Raw genomic sequence first — 26132 nt, forward strand, 5'->3', positions numbered from 1 at the left:
CGAAGTACCCATTCTTAAAGCTTCATTTCTTCACCACAAACGAGTAATAACAGTCTCCTCCTCTGGAGAGGGGTGGTGAGGGCTGCAGCTGCTAAATGATGTCAACGTGCCAGACAGAGCCTGGCACATGGCAGGTCCTCCATCAGTGCTGGATTCCTCCCTGGCCACGCCGCCCAGGTGGGCCAGCCCTAAGCCAATCAGGGCGCTCCGTGATCAGGCCACAGTGACTGGGTCAGGCACAGGCATGTGGCTCAAGCCGAGCTGGCTGGGTCCAATCAGAGCCGATCCCAGAGCTTTGACTGAGATGGTCGGGAGAAGCATTTGTATTTTCCCACCAGCCTGCAGCCTTGGCCTGTGGGCTAGAATGGCCCCCGTCATTCTATGAGTTGACCCAACAGAAGAGAACCATGTAAAGGAGGGCCACCAAGTCCTGTGGTATTTGAGCCCTGAATCCAGCTGGACGAGAAGCCAGCATTCTCCTCAGTCCTGCCTTTTGTTGTTGTTGAGGGCCCTGGATTGCCTGTCACTAGCAACAAGAAGAATCCATCCAGCTTTTTCCATTTTTGTGTGGAATGATTGTACTTCCACATTCATTCTTCCCCAGGCTGCTGGCATTTGTAGTATGTGCGCACCTTTTACTCCCCTCCCTCTTTCTCCGTCTGGCAAACTCCTCCCCTTCCTTCTAGCCTGAGCCCTAAGGTTCCCCTCTGAGAGTTATTTTACGGCCTCCGAAAGGCCGTCTCACGTCTCCGCTCTGGCCTCTGGAATCCCTCTGTCACAGGAGTGGTGACAGCTGCCTTCTACCTACCTCCACCACCAGTTACAACCTTCTTGAGGACATTTTCCCTTATTTTTCTTTCGTTTCTAGCCTAGTTTTGAGCTCATGGTGGGCACTCTGCAAATGCTGAATGGGTGGATGAATGACAAAGGTTGTGAGGTTTTAAAATGAACAGCTATAGTTTGCACCTAAGATCTGTGCAGTGGAAGCCTTTGGAGCTAGAAGCAGAGCTTGGCTTTCCATCACCCAGGAAAGCCTTCAAAGAGGCATGGGCACCCTGGGACACAAACAACAGCGCCCGCGGCACACGGCTCACCCCAGCATTTACATGGGCTGGCGTCAGCCCAGCAGTGGTGGAGTTTGAGAGGGGATTTAGATTCTTAAATACACAACTGTCAACACTCATAGTCTTCACATATAACCCATGACAGGTTAGAGTCCCCTCGAACAAGGAGTGGCTGCTGTGATACACACCCATCCAGTTTGTGCACATAAGATGGAGGGAGGAGGAGGAGGAGGAGGAGAAGAGGAGGAGGAGGAGGAGGAGGAGGAGGAGGAGGAGGAGGAGGAGGAGGAGGACAGTAGCTGCCATGTTATTGAGCATTTACTACTTGTCCGTTCCTCTGTTAACTCCACATACAAGAGTTCTAATCCTTAAAATCACCTCATGCTTTATCTTCTTCACAGTTGAGAGTGGAAATCTGAGAGGGTAATTGCCCAAGTCACGTGGCAAGTTGGTGACGGTAGATCGAAGCATGTCGGCACCAGCTTTCAGGCCACCAGTGGGCTCAATACAAGTCACCTTGTCCTTTGCCTGCCCCGCCCTCCTCTGGCCACCTTCCCGGCTCACCTCCCTGTCCTCAGGAGGGGCTCCCCGCCTTTCTTCAGCAGCACCCGGCTTTTCCAGCTTGGGCGTGGCTTTGCCAACCCTTCTCCCCGGAGTGCCCTCTGCCAGCTCTCCCAGGGTTGCTTCTCAGGCTCAGGTCTCAGACAGGCGTCACCTCAGAAGGGCCTCTCCTCCATCCCCCCTGGGGGGGGGCCTCCCTCCCTTGGACTGTCCTGACCTGCACTGGACCCTCACTGCACAGCACCATTGGCCACTTACTGGCTTGTGTCCTCTACACTGCGGTCAGCTCAAGAGGCCAGAGTGGCAAACCCCAGAACAGTTCTCCAGTCGAATGGCACTGAGCAGGGACCAGAGAATCTGTGTTGAGTGAATAAACACCTTTCTCCCCCACCCCCACCCCCCAAAAAAGCCTGTGTTCTTTCTTTAAAAACATTTTTTATTCCCTTCAGAGAGGAAGGGAGAGGGAGAGAGAAATAGAAATATCAATGATGAGTGAGAATCATTGATCGGCTGCCTCCTGCAGCCCCACACTGGGGATCGAGTCTACAACCCAGGCATGTGCCCTGACTGGGAATCGAACCGTGACCTCGACATTCAACCACTGAGCCATGCCGGCCAGGCAGCCTGAGTTTCTTGCTGCCAGGGTGTGAGGGGCAGGACAGCATGGCTTTGTTCTACCACGCTACATGCTTTGTTCTTTGTGCAGAGCACAACGTACCTCGTTAACCTCACTTTCCTTTGACATCTGTCCTCCCTGCTCTTTTCCCAAAGATGCAAGAGAAACATTTCACACCCTCTTCATTGCTCCATGGGATGCCCAGACGCCTGGTTATATCTGACCCCTTGACACTTCTGAGATGGGCCGATGGGAGTCCTCTCAGCGACTGAGAGCACAGAGAGCGTGGGCTGGAACCTAGTCATCGTCGCCAACCCGCAAAAGGTTGGGGAGGCTCGGCACGTTAAAACCTTTGGGAATTGCAATAGCTGCTGCATTAGTGGAGCCCACAGTTAATGCAAACAGACAAGTGATTAAGCCAGTCATGCAAAAGTTGGCCTCTCGATACCATCAGGGTCCAACGTGGAGGAGAACTTCGGGGTTTCACTTAATGTCCGATGGAATAGCACCAGGGATTGACATCGTACCAGAAATTGCGTGCCAATAGAGTCCACCCCCTAGGCAAGACGTGGAAAAACACTTGGCCTCTTACTCGACAGAAATCCTTCTGATCCAGTGGTTCTCAACGTGGGCCAGACCTTGAAATCACCCAGAGAGCTTTGTAACAGGCTGGGGCTGAGTCCTACCATCAGAAGAGCCCCTGGGCTTAATGGGCCTGGGGTGGGAAAGTTCCCCAGCCCACAACCCGGGAATCAAGCCAGGACCTCCCCGTTCATAGGTCGATGCTCAACCACTGAGCCATGCCGGTCAGGTCCCCAGCATGTGCAGTTGATGTGGAGAAGCACCTGCTTTTCTTTTTTGTTTTGTTTTGTTTTCTGTTAATCATCACCTGAGGATATGTTCCCATTGATTTTTAGAGAAGTGGAAGGGAGGGAGACAGAGAGAAACATCGATGTGAGAGAGACACATCCGTTGGTTGCCTCCTGCATGCACCCTGACTGGAGCCAGGAGTGGAGCCTGTGACCCTTCAGTCCTCAGTCTGATGCTCTATCCACTAAGTCCAACTGGCCAGGCCGAGAGGCACCTGCTTTTGTCGCCATATGCAACTTGGGTGACAATACTGCTCAGATGTCACATGGAACTTGCCAGTGGCGAGAATGAAGCCATGTTGGTATGGAGACTTTTAAAGCCACTTTGAAACCACTTATCTCCCTAAGGGACAAGCTGGGTAAACCAGGGGTTCTACCTGTAGACAGGCAGAGGCCTCTGCAGCTTGCCGCTGCCATCCCTTGGGAAATGAAATAGAGTGACATGGCCATCCCACTGCAGGTGCAGAGGCTTCAGCTCCCTTCTCTGCACAGGCCTGGCAGCACCTGCAGGCTCAGACCCCTTCCCCTCCAGACCCAGGTCAGGCATCTCCTGATACACACCCTTACCACTGGCCTCTTTCTGGTCTTATGCTGCTGCTGCTGTTAGGGGGTGGGGGTGGGGGGCAGTTCTCCTGAGTTACTGGATTCATCTTTTGCCTGGCTCCCAATTCTGATAAATTAATCTCCCTTCCTCCTATCTACATGAGGCTTTGTTTTGTAGAATCTGTTTGGCCAAGTGAAAATCAAATCATGTCACCTCTCTGCTTGAAACCCTTCAGAGACATTTTGTCTGCTGCCACAAAGCACAGCCTGAAGCTCTGTGACAATGTCCTCCTCCCCCTGTTTTGGGCTCCTTGCTGATGCTCAGATATGCCAATCGGGATGTGCTAAGTATTTAAGATGTGGGAAGGACATGATCCCCATTTGTAGTGTTTGCCTATTTCCACGGTGTAAATGTTCTCACGATGGCTGATTTCAAGCTATTGCTGTGCTGTCACTGAATCTGGATTTGAGAAGAAGTGTGCGCCATCGGCTCCCTAAAGCCTGTCCAAGCTGCTTCAGCCCAGGTTGGCAAGCCCTTTCCCATCTGTAGGGGCTTCTACTGGGGATCTCCGCTCCCAACCCCATTTTTGTCTGCTGGCTTTGACCATCACTGAATCTCAGGCCTCTTCTGACCACTTCAGCTGAAGCAGTCTTTTCAGTACACGCCACTGTCTAAAGCAGCGGTCGCCAACCTTTTGGACCTCACAGACCACCAGTGGTCCACAGACACCAGCTGGCGACCGCTGGTCTAAAGGTACGTATCCAGTGCTGTTTTAATTTGCCTCCTAGATTGTGTTCTGTGAGGGCAGAGATCTCTTCACTCCCATTTACAACTGTATTCTCAGTTGGGGGAAATGCTGGCGCAGAGTAGAAGCTTCGTAAAGATTTGTTGAGTGTCTGTGTGGCCCCTCTGCCCGCTGTAGTCTCCCAGGTTGGCGCTCATGCCCTGGGGCAAGGGCCTTGGGAAGCAGGGTGGCACCAGGATTTTCCATCGCTTTGCCACCTACCGGCCTGGACATGCCCTCCCCTTGTCAGACCTCCCTGTCTCTCACCCCACAAACCTGCTGTAGGTGGAGCCACCATCTGCTTCAGCCCATTTGTGTCTAAACATGACCAGCAGTCCCTCAGGCCCACCCTAGTCCCAGCATGTTCCAGCTCCTCCCCTGGTCGCCATCACAGCCAGCCACATCCTGAGCTCTGTGTCTCTATGTCTTGTGTCTTTGGGGAAAGGGAAAGCCTCTATCAAAGCTTTCTGTGGGACTTCCACATTCACACTGGATGCTGGCCCCCACTTAGGGCTCCAGGGACATCATGGTGATATTTATGCTCTGAAAACAGACAGCACAAAGGAACTTAGATGATAACAAAAGCACAGATGCTGGGAGGCTGTGAACAGAGAGCACAAGCCAGGTGGATGGTTCGATTCCCAGCGCCACCACACGTGGCCCTGAGCAAGTCACCTGACAGTTCTGAGCCTGCAGTAACAGCATGGCGGTGACAAAGGCCCTTGGGTTGAGACTGTCCAGAAATACCGGCTCAAAGCTTATCACATGCCAAGTTCAGGGGACACAGAGATGGGTCAACAGCATTGTCCCCACCTGCACACAGCTGACAGTCTCCTAGGAAAGACAGGTACTCAGAAAAAAGTACACGACGGGGTGTGTATTGTGAGCACTGCCGTGAAGACTAAGAGAGGACACCACAGGGGGCTTTACTGGGGCTGGGAAGACCTTGGAGTGTTACAGCTGAGAACTGGAGGCTGAGGGAGACAGCTGTGGGTGGGAAGGAGAGCAGTCTGGGTTTAGGGTCCCGCCCAGGGCAATGCAGGTGCACCCATCCCAGGCACAGAACAAGGGTGTGATATCGGGAGGCTGCTGGGAGGCAGAGGTGCCTTAGACAACCTCTGAGAGGCGAGGCCGCCAGAGCCTGCGGGGCCCTGGAGGCAGCAAGAAGCTGGGAGGAGGTGCTCTCTGCACAGAGGGTGGTGCGGACCAGGGGAGTGGCCTGGTCTGATTTTTGGAGGCCCTCTGGCTGCTGTGGACAGAGGAGAGGGAAACCTGCACGGCCAGGGCATCCTACTGTTCCTCCCCTGGCATTCTGCAACCTCGATCAACAGCAGTAGCAGAAAATGAACAGAGTATTTGTGCAGACGCGGCAGTACCCACAGCGGCAGAAATTAGGTTGCAGGAAAGGCTAGTGAAGATCTTATTCCGGGGCCGTGTTTAATGGCTGCAGCCTATTAGGAGCCAGTTGCTCTGGGAGAAGGCAGGGACTATCAGAGGGGGAGGCCTGGCCCCGGGAGCAGATGGCCTGCCTGGCATCCAGCCCTGGGAGGCAGGGCAGCTCCCATTAAGCATATGCAACCCTTTAAAGTTTAAATGAAAACGCTGCAGAATTCCTCAGAGTCTATACGCCGGGGCCTGCTTATTCATGCCCAAGTGAGATAAAGTGGAATTTCCCTTCAACCAAACAGTCAATTCTCCTCTTATGACACTACTGATTTACTGTTGAAGTGACAGTCCTTTCTGGGTCTCAGTCTGCTCACCTGCAAGATGGAGATAATCTGAACAACACCTGCTGCGGAGGGCAATATGGAGAAAACGAGAAGATGTGTGCTCGGGGCCTTGCCTGGCATAGAGAAAGCACTCTGTAACTGTCCACTTTTCTCTGGTGGCACAGGTGGCCCACGTGCAGTCTGGGGGCCTGTGTTCAGGCTCCAGCCCTCCCATGATCTGGTTCCTGGGTTCCCATGGGCCTCGATTTCTGTACCTGGCACCAACTTCACTGGAGTTTTGGCATGAAATGAAGAAAGGAATGTAAAAATACATACAGCTAACGGGCTCTGTAGGTCAAGGTTGAGGCCCCTGCCTTCCCAGTCATCTGCTCTGCCTTGCTGACCCCTCGAATGGTGAGGCCCATTCATAGACCCACAGGGTGCAAGGACCCCTGGAAGGGTGGGCAGGAAACCAGCCAGCAGCCCACCAGTGCCTTGAAAGATGGAGACCGGCGCTGGGAGAAAAAGAATTCACCTCCATCAAAGGGGCCCCCACCTGTTTCCCACAGGACTTTGGACTTGCTGGGACCCACTCCCCACTCTATCTGCACATCTGTAGAGTGGGGATCACAATGCCTCCCTCACCAGACCATCAGGAGAATTAAATGAGCACTTAGTATGGCCAGGCACTGAGTAGAGAATGTTAGCCTCCTTCCTGCCTGCCTTTTTCTGAGCGATGCCAGGCTTCATTAAAGGGAGAACTGGATGCCCTACTGAAAAAAATGTTCTGTTCATCTGACCAGGAAAGTTTGGAAAACAGGGTTTGTTTGGGGGAAACAAATGATCAGAGGGACACAGTGGATGTTCCTACCCCTAGGCAGTAGCTCAGGCGGTAGAGTGGGGGCGTCTGACCCAGCCAGTCCCCTTACTTTGATAATGTCCTCAAATGAAGATGGGGGGAGGGAGTCTGCCTGCCTCCTCTGGGGACTGGATATGCTGGTATCTCTTGGTTATTTCCAAGGCACTCCACTCAGGCAGTGCAGGGCCCACCACATTATCCATATCCGCTAAACTCCTGCTGCCAGATTTTATGACTTTAAAATCATCAGGGCTTCCAGTCAAGATGGCAGAGTAGGCAAATGTGGTACTTGCCTCCTCCCAAAATCAGATCAAAATTACAATTAAACTACAGAGCAACCATCATTGAGAACTACCTGAAATCTAGCTGAACATAAGTCCTATATCTAAGGATATACAAAAGAAGCCACATTGAGATTGGTAGGAGGGATGCAGATGTGAAAGGGGTTGGTCCCAATACCAACGTGCGATGGTTAAAATCAGGAGAATTATTTCAGTTGGGGTGGTCCCCCTTGAGGAGCAAAGGGTCAAAGCCCCACATCAGGGTTCCAGTGCTAGTAAGAGAAGTCCCCATAACTTCAGGCTATGAAAACCAGCAGGGATTGTGGCTGAGTGAGATGGAGAGCTGCTAGAGTCCCAGGAAGTTCCTCTTAAAGGGCCTGTGCATAGACTTACTCCCTCTGAGCACTAATGCTTGGTCAGCAGCTTGAAAGACCAGGGCAAACAGGAGGTCTGGAGGGGTGGCTTTTACCCAGACAGAAGTGCAGGCAGGCACTATATTTGAGTCTCCATCAACTCCACAAGGTGAATCCCTGAAACCTGGCCCCACCCAACTTGCAGGCTCATCCAAGTGCCAAGCTGCTTCCAGTGATTTTTTCATACAAATGGCCTGTCTTGGTTCATGCTTTGGACTTCTTTAAAATCTCTCAAAGGCTCACAACCTCCAGACAAGCAGGATCTGGCCTCAGCATACCCTGTATGTATTACTAAGTGGTCCCAAGTCTAGCACTAGCAACAGCCAGCTTTAGTTTGCAGTTTAAGTCTCCCAGGCACCTCTAAGCCCAGTACAAGTAGCAGCCATCTGCAGATTGCTTTCTAGTTCATACCAGGTAGCCTCAGGAAGTGATGAGTTGATGGCTAAACTTGGTCCACACCTCCTGGGAGGCCCCAGAGCCAGTGCACCTAGTGGACAGCTTCAGACCATTGCCAGAGTATCACTCAGCAATCTCTACCAGTGACACACTCAAGTGGCAGGCACTAGCAATCCCCCTAAAGCAATTCTTGCTCCATGATGTCTGCCCCTGCACAGCAGCTCCTCCTGTCTACTCATAGCAGGTCCTCACAACCAGTTAGCTTGGGGTCAATCTCTCCCACTGACATGCCAACAGCAGTCAAGGCACAACTACAACAGGAGGGTGCACACAGCCTGCATGGGGATGCCCCTGAAGCACCCAGCTTGGCTGACTGGCAAGTTTGAACCCTACAAGACATCTACTATAGAAGGCCACTCTACTAAAATGGGATGATACAGCAGATCTATCTATAATAATATATAGAAATAAACACAGGGAAGTAGTAAAAATGGAGAGACATATCCCAAATGAAAAACAGGAAAAAGAAATCCAGAAAAAGAACTAACCAAAATGGAGACAAGCAATCTACCAGATGCAGACTTCAAAAAACTGCTTATAAGTTTGCTAAGAATAGATGAACTCAATAAGAACTTTAACAAAGAGTAGGAAGCATAAAAATGAATACGGAGCATTAAAAAAAAAAGTCAGAAATGAAGAATACATTATAGGAAGTCAACAGTAGATTAGATGAAGCAGAGGATCAAATCAGCTATTTGGAAGATAAGGTAGAAGAAAATGCCAAATCAAAACAGCAAAAAGGAAAAAGAATAATAATTTAAAAATAGGATCATTTACAGGGCCTCAAGTGTAACAACATCTGCATCATGGAGATGTCAGAAGGAAAAGAGAGAGATCAAGGAATTGAAAACTTATTTTAAAATATAATGATGGACAAGTTCTCTAAAATGGTGAAGAAAATAGACATACAAGCACAGAATGTCTCAAACAAGATGAACCCAAAAGAGGCCAATACCAAGACACATCATAATTTAAATGCTAAAGGTTCAAGACAAACAGAGAATCTAAAAAGCAGCAAGAAAAAAAAATTGTTAGTTATCTATAAGGGAACTACCTACACTGCCAGCTGACTTCTCAACAGAAACTTTACAGACCAGAAGGGATTGGCATGAAAAATTCAAAGTGATGAAAAGTAAGTACCTACAACCAAGATTAGACTATCAGCAAAGGTATCATTAGAATAAAAGGACAAATAAAGAGCTTCCTAGACAAGAAAAAGCTAAAGAAGTTCATCACTACCAAATCATTACATGAAATGTTAAAGAGTCTTCTTTAAGTAGATAAAGGGGGAAAAAATGATTAAATTAAAAAAAAAACATGAATAATAAAATGGCAATGTTCTAGCTGATTCGATTCCAGTCAAAGGCACATGCTCAGGTTGCAGGCTCAATCCCTGGTGGGCTCAGGGGGTGAAGCAGGGGAGGGAGGGGGGTGCAGGAGGCAGCCGATCAATGATTCTCACCATTGATGTTTCTATCTCTCTCTCCCTCTTCCTTCCTCCATGAAATCAATAAAAATACATTTAAAAAATAAAAATTAAATGGTAATAAATACATATCTATCAAGAATTACTTTAAATGCAAATGGATTAAATGCTCCAATCAAAAGACATCAGTGACTGAATGAATAAGAAAACAAGACCCTTATATGTGCTGTCTACAAGAGGATCAATTCAGATCAAAATACACACACAGACTGAAAGTAAAGGGGTGAAAAAGATATTTCATGAAAATAAAAACTGAGCTATCAATAATTATACTAGACAAAACAGACTTTAAAACAAAGGCTAAAATAAGAGACAAAGAAGGACCCAGCAATTCCACTTCTGGGTATTTATCCAAAGAAATCCAAAACACTCATTCGAAAAGATATAGGCATCCTTGTGTTCATTACAGCATTATTTACAATAGCCAAGATATGGAAGCAACCTAAGTGCTCATCAATAGATGAATGCATAAAGAAGAAGTGGTGCCTATATATAATAGAATATAACTCAGCCATAAAAAAAGAATGAAATCTTGCATCTGCAACAACATGGGTGGACCTATGGGGTATTGTGCTGAGTGAAATGCCAGACAGAGAAAGACAAATGGCATATTCTTTCACTTATATATGGAATCTGAAAAACAAACGAACAAGAAGAACAGAAAGAGGCTCACAGAAGCAGAGAACATTTTGACGGTAGCCAGATGGAAGGGTGTCTGGGGGGCTGGGTGAAAAAGATGAAGGGATTCAGAAGCACAAATCAGTAATTACAGAACAGTCCCGAGGATGTAAAGTGCAGCATAAGGAATATAGTCGCTAATATTGTAACAACTATGTACGATACCAGATGGGAATATATATATATATATATATATATATATATATATATATATATATATATATATATATATATATGAGATGTTCCTCATGATAGGTAGTTTGAGGTCATGGTTTTTTTGAGGAAAAATATTTAAGTCAGATTTAACAATAATTTCCATTAGGCTATTTACAGATAGGAAAATTAATTGACATGTCATCTCTTTAATTATTGTTTGCTACCCTTAATTAAAATGTTAACAGAGCTGAAACTGGTTTGGTTCAGTGGATAGAGCGTCAGCCTGCGGACTGAAAGGACCCGGGTTCGATTCCGGTCAAGGGCATGTACCTTGGTTGCAGGCACATCCTCGGTAGGGGGTGTGCAAGAGGCAGCTGATCTCTCTCATTGATGTTTCTAACTCTCTATCCCTCTCTCTTCCACTCTGTAAAAAATCAATAAAATATTTTTAAAAAATAAAAATAAAATATATTTTAAAATAAAATAAAATGTTAACAGAGTAAAAAGAAAAAAACCATCGGGCATGAGTGGGACCATGAGGCTGAGTTGAACCCCTCTCCCATAACTAAAGCCAGAGCATGGCGGGCTCTGTTGGAATCCAAATGTAACTGTTTCCCCTCCTCTTTCAGAGTCTGGGATGACTGCTCCTTCCTCCCTGGCCGGGCTCCCACAGCACGAGGAGCATGTGGCAGGGACGGAAATAGAACAAAAATTCCTAAAGGGGTCTAGCATCTCATAGAGGGAACCAGAAATAGAGTTCTCATTTGTAAAGCAGATCGATAACGCTGATCTCCCAGGCTCTTTGTGAACGCTGATTGAGAGAATTTATGGAAAAGAAGCCAGCAGGATGCCTGCTGCAGAGTCAGGCATTACTGAATGGCCCATGCTAGCAGCTGATATTTACTTTGGCCACATACTGGTCTAAGTGTGTTATGCACTAACTCATTTATTAACCCTCACAACCACCCCACTGGGTGGGTGCTACTATTTCTCCCATTTTACAGATGAGAAAAGTGAGGCCCAGAGAGGCTGAATAGCTTGCGTGCAATCACACAGATAGCAGGTTTTGAACCCAGTGGGATTAGAGCTGATTAGGCTGACTATCAAGATTGTAATCTTACCACTATGTGATTACACAATAAGAGGAAGCAAGATAGCATGTAGGCATGTCACAGTGAGTGGTCAGGTGGTGTCCCACAGCCCCCATGCCCCGACCAGGTTATCCTCTGGCCTCCTGCACCAGCCACCCCTTCTATGAACTCTGAAGTCTTTCCTAGCTTCTAAGCTGAGTTAGCTGCTCCCCGATGGGACCTGGTAGCACTATGTTCACATCAGGACTCATCATAATCTAGTGTAAGTAGACCGTGAGTTCTTTGGAAACAAGGACCATGTTTTATTTATCCATCCTGGTGCCCTGTCCCTAGCAGATGGAATGGCCTTTGTTCCATGAATGTTGAATGAATGAATGTGGCTCAGAGAAGGCAGAGATGAGTGTGGGCTAGAACAGTCAGGGAAGCATTCCTGGAGGCCGGGAGACCTCTCCTGCAGCTCCTCCAACTATTTTGAAGGCACCTGACCCTCCCATTAAATCCCCTTTCACTTCGCCTGGCAAGGGAGGTTTCTATAGTCTGCAATTGATACAGATGCTTCAATGGAGAGGTCCAAGTGGCCAGTAGGCCCACAGAAGGAAGAGAATGAGGACAGGTAAGGAGGCTCTGAAACTGGTGGTCAAGGTGAGAGATGCCATGTGGGCTCATGAGGTGGCTGGGAAAAGGCTTGACATGTGAGGGAGCAAAGCTCAGCTGGGGAAGAGGCCCCAGAGGCTGGAGTAAAATGATTGATTATATCCTCCAGGGGGTTGGAGGTGCTGAAGGCTTCGGGGCCAGGATGTGACAGGCAAAGACACATCTATGGCTGGAAGGAAAATTCAAGAGTCAGGAACACAATGGAAACTGGACTAATTATCTCTGAAACCCAACCCACTCTTAGTTTTCTTGTTAAAAGGCAGATCTTCAATACAGGAATTTTCCAAGGAGAAACTAAATTATAATAATTTCAAGAGAAGCAGAGATCAGAACTCTCAAACCTCAGAGGGAAGGCAGGGGAGGGTGGGGGTAAGAGGGAGAGATCAACCAAAGGACTTGTGTGCATGTATATAAGCCTAACCTGTGGCCATGGACAACAGGGGGGTGGGAGCCTATGTAGAAAGAGGTTTGGGATGGGAATGGGGGATGAGGACAATTATGTGGTACCATAATCAATCAATCAATAAAAATTTAAAAAATTATAATAATTTCTAAAAGGCCACAGGGAAATCATTCTTCCATTTTGTGCACCATTTGGAATGTGCACAACCAAAACCCAGAACAGTTTTTTATCCAGTACATTTAAATGCTGCTGTCCACCCCAAATGGTATATTTCTATTATCATAAAGAACATTATAAAACAGAAGACACTCAGTTAAGATCACTAAAAGTAGATATACTGACAGTCACCCTGATTAACAATAACAGGGCTGACGGATACGTATTAAGAGGCAACACCCTATGGGATGTGGCCCTGGAATCACTCTCTGGACTGGAGTCCTGGGTCCACCTGTCAGGGTCTCGGTTTCCTAATCTGTGAAATGGGGCACCAATAACAGTACCTCCTAGAGTCCTGAGGATTAATTAGTCAATATTGTGGAACTCTGAGCCAGTGAGTGTTCAATCCATGTTGGCTAGTATTTACTATTACATGCCATTTTACAAACTTAGAAATGCACACAGCAATATTAAATATCTAGCCCAAATCATACACAGGCCACGCTTTGAAAAATTGATTTGAGGACCCTTTGCCTTAGCCAGCACGCTGACCGCCCCCCGTGGACTCCTCTGCCTCAGAAGCGCCCTGGAGAGGGAAATAGGGGAGCTGTGTGCTCCAAAGAGGTGCAGGAGGGTGGGCGAGGGTGTGTGCATGGCTTCTGTTTGGGAGTGGTTCTTCTACATAAAGTGCAGAGTCATCCTCAAATTGGCTGGAGATTACCTACTGAAAGTCTGCTTCTAGTCTACATTCCTGAAGTAAATACGCTGAGTCACTCGTTCATTATTTACTAGACTTACTATGTGTCAGGTCATGAAAGGAGCCTATGAATAACCCATAGCACTGCTTCCCATTCCACCCCTCCCCACAGCCTCCTGCCATTCCTCCGAATGCCTCTCTTTCTAGCTTGGTGTCCCTACTCAGTCCCCCATCTGCCTGCCCGCTTCCTGTGTGACCCTGGTGTAGCAGTGGACTACACACACTCCACTCCTCTCCTCTTACTCCCGGGACCCACCATGGGAATGAGAACACTGCTCCCTGCTCTGAGGAGACGCAGAGTTCATGCAGCCACAGCAGGGTGAGGCCCCGGTCCTCCAAACCGCCAGATGGGTCCCCAAAGTGCAGGCTGAGGGTGTCACAGGCCAGCACCAGGTGAGGCCCACCTTTCTGTTCCTTTTGATGAAGCACATGCCCCATCCCCATCCCCACCCCAGGAACCAGAGAGCTTCCGTCCCCCCTTCTCTTCTTATTTCTTTGTGTCTGAGTGCTCCTATTTTAAAACACTCAGAAGTATCTGCAGCCTCCAGGAAAACCACAGCCCAGCCACAGTTTAGATGTTACATCCTGATTATTCTACACAGCTGCATTTTGTTAATTTTGTGTTTATTTCTTAGCTAAAGGGGAGAAATTCTTATTTGTGGAGCTAAGGACTTTACATATGTTATGCTATTGAATGAACTCCTTGATTATCACACCCAGGACCAGGATCAGGACACTCAAATGCCAGTGAGGGTCAGTTACCCCAATGCTGAACTCCGGAGGCCAGGAGTTTCCTCCTCACCTTTTACGGAAATTCTTGATGCTGCAGCAGGCTGTTTGCTTTTGTTCCATCAACATGGGAAGGAGGAGCATGGGCCCCTCTCCTTTCACATGGTGCAGCCCCTGGAGGTCACTAACTAGGTCCAAACCTATGTATCTGTCTCTCTCTCTCTTTCTCTATGGAGATCCATGGTTATCTATCTGGCTTAAAGATACTTGTGCTAGCCGAGGCTGGTTTGGCTCAATGGATAGAGCGTCGGCTTGGGGACTGAAGGGTCCGGGTTCAATTCCAGTCAAGGGCATGTACCTTGGTTGCGGGCATATCCCCAGTAGGAGGTGTGCAAGAGGCAGCTGGTCGATGACTCTCTCTCATTGATGTTTCTAGCTCTCTATCTCTCTCCCTTCCTCTCTGTACAAAATCAATAAAATATATTAAAAAAAAAAAAGATACTCATGCTAAATCCACTTTATTTTTATCTCGTAAACTAGTAATATAGCAGAGAAACATGGCCACAGTCCATAAATGTGTGTCTGTAAGATTTGATGGAAAGCGTTTTTGAGAAAACGGAAAAGGGACAAGCTTTAAAAATCAGCTCTGCCTGGGTTTGAGCTCTGCCTCTGACAGCTGAGAAAGCCACTCACCGCCTCAGGGAGGCACATGCGAAAGAGGAAAAACCACCCCTGCCACACAGAGCTGCTTCACAGCAATATTCTCACAGTGCCCACTCCCACACCTGCCATGCTTTGTACCCTTCTGTGCCTGTCGGAATTGTGTCAGTCACGCCACGTGGGCACACACAAAGGATGCCTGCACAACCGTTTGGTTTCACGGCAGTTCACTTCCTGGTCTTCTGGCCTGTGCATTTGGGTTTTTATATAGCTGAGTCACATAAAGCAGGTATTTCTGGGCCAAAAATGAACTGGGCCTGGTCCCACCCGGGGTCATGACTTGACATATTTTTTCGGGGAGCAGGGATGATGACTGCTGGCTTACCTACCCTGAAGGAACTCTCCACTCCCCCTGGCTCTGAGCCAAATGGAGCTCTGCCCAGCTCCAACAGGGTAACTGAGGCGGCTCCAAGCAGAGAGACATGCGAGCAGAGAGGGGCCAGGTGTGTGGCAGGATGACAGCCGCCCTGGAGCTCGCCTGGCTCAGCAGCTCTCAGTGCCCCAGTTGGGTCTCAGTCTGCAGCCCATGTGTATTTACAGAGAAGGAGAGAGAGCTGGGTTTGGCAGAATTGCACAAATCAGACAGTTTCAGAACCCCACTGAGCATAACTCCTAATAAACCAGTTTTTAAAACTTTGGGACAACAGTTAACGTGTGTGTAGGTAGGTTATAACGTAAATATAATCTTATTTTTGACATTTTAACAACATATGTTGAGGGCCTCTGTGCCAGGTGCTGGGCGAAGCACTCCATATGCACAGCGTCATCCTCCCAATTGGAAAAGGTCTAGATCCAGGGGATCTTTCCAGATGTCAGTTGATTCCTGTTCCTAAGTGCCCGTTCTTACTTTACAGGAGCCACGTCTTCCTGGCGTGTGCTGGAAGCTACTGGACAGTTTGTAAATTTCTTGTGGCAACGCTATCTCAGAAGATGTTTTATGACTCTTCAGACCCATGCCCTGCTGTGGGGCTGCTAAGCCTTTTAGATTTCTAGTGATTCTTCACCTAATTCTCTCATTTCTAGTGATTCTTCACCTAATTCTCTGAAGAAGGTCAAGATCTGTTCAGTATTAGAAGCTGGGACGTGACTGGGAAGGTGCCTGCCCAAACCTTTCAGCCCAGATGAGGCAGAGGGGTCAGTACGGCTTTAAGCAGCTACTAAGAATTACACTGAGGAGGAATAATAAATGTCCCTGGTGAATTTATGAAGTAAAAAAAAATAATAAAAAAAATGCATGCCACCAACTCTCCAGACGTATATAATATTTTAAAAATTCACACTGCCATGCCCACATACATAACTTACATATGCTTGAAAAGGAATGTGGGTCATTTTGAAAAATGGAAAAATACAGATGAGCATAAAGAAAACTGAAATCCATCCATGATCTCACGCCTCAGTGATAACCATTATAATCATAGGGTGTATTTCCCTTCAGGTTCTTCCCTTCCATATGTATATTAAAATTTGTTTGTAATTATTTATAGTTTAATTAAATATTATAATTACAAATTATGATGGTTATCACAATTTATAACTGTAACCACACGCTACATTTCATTGGGATCCTGCTTTTGATTCCCTAACATCTTTCCATGAACATTTCCCACGGGAAGAGTTGCTGTGAGAGTGAGTGAGGAGGATCTCTGCATGGGGCCCAGCACCAGGGACATGTCTAGGAAATGGGTAGATGGTGGAATGCGGCCCACCATCTCACTCCTGAACTCAAAGCAGGCATTACTAATCAATCACATCTCCCTGTTCCCACGAACCCCAGGTCTCTGAGCCTTTTCCAGCACCACACTCTCAACAGCCACATATATTCCTGCATTGGACCCTTGTTTTGAAAGGCTACTTCTGAGAAGCTTTGATCTCCAATTTCCAATGCCTCCACTTCCTTGCACACAATGAATCTGCAGTTGGTCCTTTAACATTTCATTTCGCTCGGGCCTTCACTAAAAAGCACCGTGAGGTAACAGTATATTCAAGTGGCCAAAATCAGGGTCTGGCTTCAAAAAAACATAGTTAGGAGTCTAGTCAATGAGAGACCTCCCTGCTGCACAATAGTGACAGGGCAGAAGTTCATTTGAGACCCATCCATCTTGCTTCCTGTGCCATCAGAAACTGTTGGCACACAACTCTCAGAACAGCAATGTGCTGAATGAAGCCAATGGTGCCCCGGGGTAAGTGGCACAAGATGTCTAGAAACATCCCATCTTTTGAGCGCCAAGCCTCAGTCAAGCCTGCCTGGTGTAAGGATAATTAGATCCCAAAGTGGGCCTGCCCTGCAGTTATTCAACTAGAAAATCATAAGCCACAGCAAAGATGTATTTCCACATAAGTATGCAAAAGCAAATCCAGCATCCACCAGCTTGAAACAGAGGGGTAGACAGTCTGATGCTAACATCTTCCTTTGGGCATTTATCGCATTCCCGCTGGGCCACCTGGATGCCTGCCACATCGAGAGGTTCTGGAAGGCGATGTCTTACCCACTCTGCAGGGACTCATGGGAGCCTGTGGCCAAATGGTGTGCCTGCCGTCAAGACTGGCAGGATAGAAGCCTGTGACGCCACACTGCCATCAGGCACATGCCACACACACATGCCTGTTGCCATGGGCTGCATGACCATGCCAGCATTGCCCCCCACCTACTGTCCTGTTGTTTCTCTGCAGAGGACGTGTCCCAGGACTGCTCTCCACTCAGCTTCTGGACATTCCTTCCTGGGTCTCTGCAGCCTCTCCTTTGCTGGCTGCGTTCCCGCCTCCCTTCCATGCGGCTGTCCCCAAAAAAGACGGGGCACAGCGGAACAAGGCTGAGCCTCCTCCCAGCTCACTATTTTTTTCAGGCAATGAAAAATGTCTCCAAGATGCACAGGAGTGCATGTCTCCTACGTAATATTTCCTCTCGTCCTTTCAAGATTCAATCTAGTCTTGCTGTGCACACTGCCTAGTTTCTGAGCTGGAAGGCTTCTGAAAGCAAAAACCTGGGGCAAGAAAAAGATGAAGGTATAGCATAATCCTTTGATTATGCTTATCTATAATTAGGATTTTAAATATTCTGGTGATCACTAATAGTATAAAGTATCCCCAATTAGAAAAACAACATGAAATCAAAAGTTTCCTAAAGCGCAGGAGAGCCTTCCCAATGTGTTCCCAGCCCTGGTCTCCAGCCTCATCCCAGCCTTAAGGCCAATCACCCCAAGGTCAGTGTCCCTGGGTCCCCGAGGCTAATGTGACGGCTCATGCGAATTTATCTGTGCAGCTAAATCAGCGTTTTTCAACCGCTGTTCCGCGGCACAGTGTGCCGTGAGATGTTGCCTGGTGTGCCGTAGGTGCAGACAAGACAAGAATTTTATAATTTTTCACTATTTTGTTTACTTAATATTTCATAATAAAGTAATTATAAAATACTTTCTTTGTGTTTATTTGATTCCTATTCAAGAGAATTACTTTATATATAGTCAATGTAGGCACAGAGTTAAATTTTTTAACATTTTCTAATGGTGGTGTGCCTCGTGATTTTTTTCATGAAACAAGTGTGCCTTTGCCCAAAAAAGGTTGAAAAACACTGAGCTAAATCATCGCAGACCGTGGACAGCCACGTAAAGGACGTCAGGAGAACTGCAGAAGTTCGTGCCTCCTTCTCCCCACAGAAGTCACCACTTGCCCTGACTCCTGGTTTGATCACTTCCTTGCTTTTCTTCACAGTTGAACCACCTATGTATATAGGTAAACAATGACCTGTTTAGTTTTGCCCGTGTTTGAACTTTCACGTAAACAGACTCATCCTAATAGTCCATCTGTGTCTCGTTTCTTTTACTCAGAATGCGCTGGGAATCATCCCACGGATAGGTGTAGCCGTGGTCGTTTTCACTACTGTCTCGTATTCCACTGTAAGAATATCCTACAGTACATTCATCCAGCCTCCTGCGAACGGGCGTTTGAGTTGTTTCCAGGTCTGACAGGTTACAAGTCATGCTGCTGTGGACATTCCTGAGTATGACTCCTACGCCCATGGACAGGAGTGACCCTATTATGCAGATCAGCTAGTAGAGTCTCTGGATGGAGCATATTGTTTCCAAAGAGACCAGACCAGTTTACATTCCTGCCTGTAGCAGAGGAACAGTCCTTTGCCCACATCCTCCATAGCACTTGTAATGTCTGACAATTGAATGGGTACGAGAAGGAGTCTCACTGTGGTTTTCATTCCCATTTCCCTAGTTATCAATGAGGTGAAGCACCTCCTGCTACATGACAAGCTTGCCTGGCAAGCTTCTGCCCAGTGCGCAATACCCGGTTCCAACTGTCCTTCCAGTCCTCCCAGACAGAATCAGTCATCCTTCCCTCTGGGTTCCCATATCCCTGGGCTTGGCTGTGTCATAGCCTCTTATCTCCAGGGCTGGAGAAATCTATTGCCTTGCTATTCTGCCAGAAAACCATGTTTACCTTATGTCCCTGGATTCCATTGCTCAGAACAGCACCTGAAACAGAGTGGCTGCTCGTTATGTTTATGGATGAATTCCATCGGGTTTAGAGAAAAGCTCTTGCCAGCAGAGAGCAGTCCAGAATAGGGGAGAGGGGGTCTGGATTCAGATAAAAAGAGGTGTGAACTCTTTACCAGCTCTGTGTACATCAGATGAACACACAGGTAAATTCTTGGGGTGCTTTTTTCACAGGCAGTCTGTCTTAGGGCTCTCTCTTTGGGCTTTTACCTCTGCTTTTCTTTAAGCCCCAAGTCCTGGGTCTCATCTGGCTCCTTGATGCCGGTTTTAGATTCGGCCTCATCCTCACTTCTGTGACCATGCCTTCTGCTCCCACAGATTGCCACTGGACAGGGTCCCTGGACTGACTCTTCAGCCAGCTCTTCACCCAGCCATCACCTCTTGCATTTGTTCTCTGCGTTCCCCCGTTCCCACCCTGTCCTGTAGCACACAGACTTGGATGATTACAACAGCTTCCTATTCCACACCCTGCCTCCAGCTCTCCCACTCAAGTCTGTGCTGACACAGACCTGCCTTCGTTGTGCTGACAGCCAGAGCACCCCATGGCTCTGCTCCTGCCTCTCACTCATTCTCAGGCCCTGTCACCTCAGGCATCCTGCCCGTCCTCTTCACCTGTGCCTGTTGTAAGAGGCTCAGGCCTTCCCAGAGCGCTCCAGCCACTGCGGCCCTGGTGTGTGTGTGGGTGTGGGTGTGGGTGGTGAGGGTATGCACGGTGAGCTGAGGCAACAGATGACATGGCTAAGCAAGATAGCACTGAAAGAGTCATAGGTGGAACAGGCAGGGTGGGAAGAGTCCCGTAGAGGGGCATGAATAACAAGGTCAGGATGAGAGAGCAGCAGATTTCCCGCAAGGAAGTGAAAACTTGAGGAAACAGGCAGGGCCACATACCTCACTTCCCTGAATCTCTGCCCTAATGTTCTTCCATTGCATTCTTGGGATATCATTGAACATGCATGATCAAAAGCTCCAAGGAAGCCAGAAGAGAAGAAAAGAAACATACATGTAGGGAGTGCCCATTTAGACTCTTCCTGATAGCTCTTTGACATAAGTAGCCTTAGCACCAATTTTACAGATGAGACAACTAAGGCTCAAAAAAGGCAGGTTGTTCACTAGCAAATGACTTTGGATCCACCTGACTTTGAATCTGTGCGTTGCCCGTTACACTACACTACTTGAGAGATCTAGGTCCTAATCCTGGCTCCAGCCCTCACCAACTGTATAATTTCTTTGCTTATGTAACTTCTCTGCACCTACCCTGCATCTCTCAGGATGGGAGGGAAGATGAAAGAGATTGTATGTGTAAATAGCACTTTACCAACTGTATATTACTATAATTACACTACCTCAAGTCCTTCTTAGAATGAGTCATGTGTAAATAAATGAGAGTGAACGAATAAATGAAATAATGAATCAGCCCTGTTTACTTGGTCCTTTTGCATGGCCAATGTCTTATCTCCCAGCTATGTCACAGACAGTAACTAGGCTCCTTGGCAGCCCCCAAATTGCTCACCACAGCATTGTCCACCAAAGAAAGCCTTAATAATCTTTATTGAATGAACAAATGACCACATGCCTGCATATAGCACTTTCCTTCGTTTATTTTATTGATTGGATTCCACATATAAGTGATATCATAGGGAGTGTGCCATACCATATTAACATTCATGAAAGAGGAGTTGGTCTTCATGTCAAACTGCAAATTGACTACCCCTAACTAAATTCTCCCCTTCTTCCATAGTAATAGATTTTACCTAGAGATATGGCTACCCAGAGAGAGACCATAGTCCCCAGACTTCCTTGCAGCTAGTTGTGGTCACATGACCAATTATGCCAATGGAATATGAACAGAAGTTATGTATGTGATTTCCACTTGAAACAATTTGTTTGCCTTATACTTACTCTCTTCTTTCCACTGTCTACAACATAAAAGTGGCAATGACACAGCATGAAACCACATCCTAAGTGGTAGGGGGGCAACAAGATGGAAGGAACCTGGGCCCCTGAATGACTGCATGGAGCAGAGTGGCCCTGCCAACTTGGATTTTCCATGACTGGCCTGGTAAGAAAGAGAGAAATAGACTTCTATCTTAATATAAGCCACTAAATTTGCATGTCTCTTTTTCTATAATGTTCAGTCTAGCCTATAACTTAAGAAATGTAGACTTGCATTAATAAGATCCCTCACATCTGATTCTATTGTTCTCACATTCATTTTAATGCAAAATATCTAACAAGTATGCTGGTAAGAACTGCCGAGTAAAGTTCAGGTGTGCGCAAAGTACTAGAATATCTCCCAAAGCACCTATTTCCTTGAAATATTTATATTTTATGCATATTTCTTTTTTTTTCCTAGAAAAAAATGAAGTTTCATGAAAGAGGCCAGAAGACTATGATCACACTCGAAATATAACATGAAGGAACAGTAGGACTGCATGTCACTAGTCTGATGCTCATCCAGCTTTCAGCTCTTCGTTAACAGAGATTTTGAGCACTTTGTCTGGGCCAAGCACCAGGTTAGGCTCTGGGGACACATCTGAATTAGATAAATCCCCTATCCCTATGGAGATTCCAGTCTAGTGCCAGAATCAGAATATGTAGCAAATAAACATGTGCTAGGTCTTGTTTAGCACTATGGAGAAAAACAGTCAGGGTTTGGGGGTCAGGAGAGTATTTTGCTGCATCCTTTACAACACAGACTTGCTTCTTATGGTACTAGACTTACTAGAGATGCTAGTTGTAAGGCTTCAGTCAGATATTTTTCCAAACAAGACAGACAAATGGCTAACAGGCACACAAAAAGATGCTCAACATCACCTCACACCTGTCAGGTGGCTATCATCCAAAGACAAGTGGTAATGAGTTGCTGGTGAGGATGTGGAAAAAGGGAACCCTACCAACTGTTGGTGGGAATAGAAATTGGTACAGTCACTATGAAAACACTACAGTGGTTCCTCAAAAAATTAAAAATAACACTGCCACATGGCCCTGGCGGGTAGTTCTCCGAGGTTAGAGCATCAGCCCGGGCATCAAAGGTTTGAGGGTTCAATTCACTGTCAAGGATATGTTCCTGGGTTGCAGGTTCAATCCCCAGCAGGTGTGGGAGGAAACCAATCTCTCTCTCTCTCTCCTCTCATCTCTCACCCCCTCCCTCTCTCCCTTCCTTTTACTCTCCCTTTCACTCTATCTAAAACCAATGGGGGTGGGGGAATTTCCTCCCACAAGCATGGGAATCTTACAGGTTAAGATTAACAAAAATAAATAATAAGTAAGTAAGTCTATCATGTGATCCAGGAATTCCACCTCTGGTAATATATCCAAAGGAAACCAACAAACGAACAAAACTATGTCAAAGAGATATATACACCTTGGGTTCATAGCAGCATTGTTTACAATAGCCAAAACAGGGATACAACCTAAGTGTCCTTTGATGGATGAAAGGATATAGAAGTTGTGATACATATACACACAATGGAATATTATTCAGCCATAAAATGGAAGAAAATCCTACCGTTTGTGACATCGTGATGGACCTTGAGGCTATTATGCTAAGTGGATTAAGTCAGACAAAGACAAATATTGTATAATCTTATTTGTGGACTCTTGAATAAAAAAAGGAAAAAGAAAAAAACCAAATTCATAATAAAAGAGATCAGATTTGTGGTTACCTGAGGAGGGTGGGGAGAAGGGGGAATTGGAGGAAAATGGTCAAAGGTACAAACTTTCAGTGATGAGATAAATAAGTATCAAAGATGTCATGTCTAACCTGATGACTGCAGCTAACACTACTGTATGCATATTGGAAAGAGAGTACATCTTACGATTTCTCACCACCAGAGAAAAAAACCCATTTCTTCTTCTTTTTTGTATACTATCTATATGAGACAATGGATAGCAAATAAACTTATTGTGAATATCTTATCACAATATATGTAAGTCGAGTCATGATGCTGTGATGCGACCTTAAATTCACACAGTGCTGCACATCAATTATATCTAAATAAAACTGGAAAACAACACTGAAAAGACACTGACCAGAGAGGAATTTGCTAACGTAAGTACATGCCTTCCTATTGCCAATAAACTGCAAAAATGACCAAATATGGGGGGGGGGGGGGGCGCTACTGAGGAACATAGTGGCAATAGAACATTCAGTTCTATTGCTCAAAATGCAATGACAAGCAAACGTGACATCCTGGGTTCCCTAATTAGGCTAACTAAGCCTCTCCCACATTTTCCCTTCCTCCCATGAATCTCCTAGTGCAGTGGTCGGCAAACTCATTAGTCAATAGAGCCGCAGTTTGCTGACCACTGTCTTAGTGTGTTTCAGTGAGATGGACAACTGCCTTACTAATAAACCTAGTAGGCACTTATATGGACTTATTCAGCCTCCACATAATTCCTTACACGTGGGGGGAGGGGGGGTGTGCAACCTCCAGGAATGATTTATGTTTAATCACAGAGCTGCTCTGTGTTGTAAGAAGCCAAGAGACTCAGAACGCTCATTAACATGTATAATCTCTTCCCAGGCCTCTCTGGCAGCCACGGCCTGGCCAGCTTTGGAAAGGTTCTCACGCCAAAGGGCTGCTCAGAGGCCACTGTCCAGATCAATATTTGGAACTGGCCTTCTGGGAAATCACTAATGGTCTGCGGAAGACACATGGCGTGACTTTTAGGATGGCCCATTAATGAAGCATCTCACAGCTGTCCCGGTTCCAGAAAAGGAAAGCCGAGGAGCCAGACGTCGGGGTGGCTGCCTGGTCTTCTGTGAGAATGAGCTCGGAGCTCTGTCTTCCAAACCCTGGTCTCTTTCACGGCACAGAAAAGGGCCTGTGTTTGCTCTCGTTCCCAACAGTGGGGTGCCTGGGGGAGTGCCCTGGCCTCTGGCTGCTTCCCTGCCCCCTCCCAGGTGCCAACCATACTTGCAGCAACCCTACTGATGCATGCAAGCTCACACCATCTGTATGTTTGTGTTGTGCTGGTATGTTCCATAGGGAAAGAGAACGGCACACTCACTTATAGGGTGACTTTTAAGAAGAGATGTGTATATATATAATAGTATATTGGTGGTGGGGGACACTAGACCATCAGATTATTGAAGAGATGGTACAAATCCACAACACTTACTAACATAAATCTAGGGGAACAGAATTCCCACCTTATAGGTTCCCAACCTATAAGATTCCCATGCTGGTGGTGCTCAGGATAAATTATGGAGGTTCCATACACAACATTAAATAACATCAAAGTGCACAGCGCCATAACCTCTAGTCCAACCTATTCTCATCTCTGAGGATGTTGTGGGGAGAGGAGGGAGTCTCAGCTAGGTGCTGATCCGTCTTAAACACCTGTTCAACTCTAGCCAACCTCCATGTTCAGGACAGAGAGAGAAGCCACAGGCTCTGGGTTTGGGGCAAGCCTAGTACAGAGCTAGAATGGTTTTGTTTCCTCCTGTAGCCACTTTTTATCAATATTTGATCCTGGCTTTCCATTTCTTGAATTAGAATGTTTCCTCTTAAAATAGAGTTGAAGTGAAAAAGTGAGTTGAGTCAAGAAAACTTAAATGCAAATCGCCATGGTGGAAATCACACCAATGGCACGGGAACAAGAGGCATGGGTCTTCCCCCATGAGGGGTCAACACAACTCGGACTGGAAAGGGTCACCAGGCCCCTCTCTCACTGTCAGGCTGGTCCCTGTGGCCCTTGGAAAGCATTTGAAGACTCGTTACAAGTAAAGATGGGGTGAAGCCTGGGACAGAAATGACCTGAATGAGAGATGGTCCATTAAGAGGCAAACCTCCCAAAATGGTCATGGGGTGATAAAAACCGGAAAGCCTTGTTACCAATGAGGGAAGCACCAGCTTGAGTGTCGAGCCAGTAAGCACGGATGGCAGGTGGACACAGAGTTCCAGGCCTGCCTCTGTCACTGGCCAGCACTTCCCTGTTCAGAGCCAGGTCAGATGACCATCCCTTCCTTCAGCTTGGCCACCAAGCCATCCAGGCCACCTTGTCAGAGTCAGCTGATCCCCTCTGCTCATTTGCCCCTTGTCCCACATTCCCCCACTGCTCACCTATCCCTCAATCATCTTCTTGCCTGATGAATTCTGGCTTCCCGAGGATAGGGGACCGTGGCTCATTCAGCTCAGACTCCCTGACTCCAGGGGATGAATGAGTAACTCCTTTGTGCCTCAGTTTCCCTATCTGTGGAGCCATGGAAGAAATGGTAACAGTTGGGCCAGGAGAGCAACCCAGAGAGGGGGTAGAAGGAAGTGGGCAAGGGTTCACAGGGGACCTCAGCCCCCGGAGATGACCCCCAGGCCTGCCCAAAGGGCAAAGTGACTCACACAGACTGTTGAGAGGAAGACTGTTTGAGTTCTCTGGGAGAAACCTCTTGTCACAGAACCCAAAGGAGACCTTGAAGAGAGGGCAATCCCATGTAGACCTGGGGATAACATTTAGAGTCTTCTGAAAGGCTTTGCAACGAAAAATGTTTAAAAAGATAGCTGCAAGGCAATTCTCACCTGGATGGAACAGGAAATGGCAGGAGGAGGTAATAGGGGCCTATTTAGTAAGGGAGTGGCTCCCTGACCTTCCTATAAGAACGTACTTGGGTTCCACCTTATGTAACATGCCTTTTTTCCCCTCCC

General features: G+C 47.1%; 1 protein-coding gene across 2 annotated transcripts in view; it reads right to left on the reverse strand.

The window, feature by feature from the left end:
* The window catches only part of MGLL (monoglyceride lipase), a 96275-nt gene that overhangs the window by 54979 nt on the left and 15164 nt on the right, over positions 1-26132 (reverse strand). The window lies entirely within an intron of this gene.

This window comes from Pipistrellus hanaki, assembly GCF_964339955.1.
Source record: "Pipistrellus hanaki genome assembly, chromosome: 6".
Taxonomy (NCBI): domain Eukaryota; kingdom Metazoa; phylum Chordata; class Mammalia; order Chiroptera; family Vespertilionidae; genus Pipistrellus; species Pipistrellus hanaki.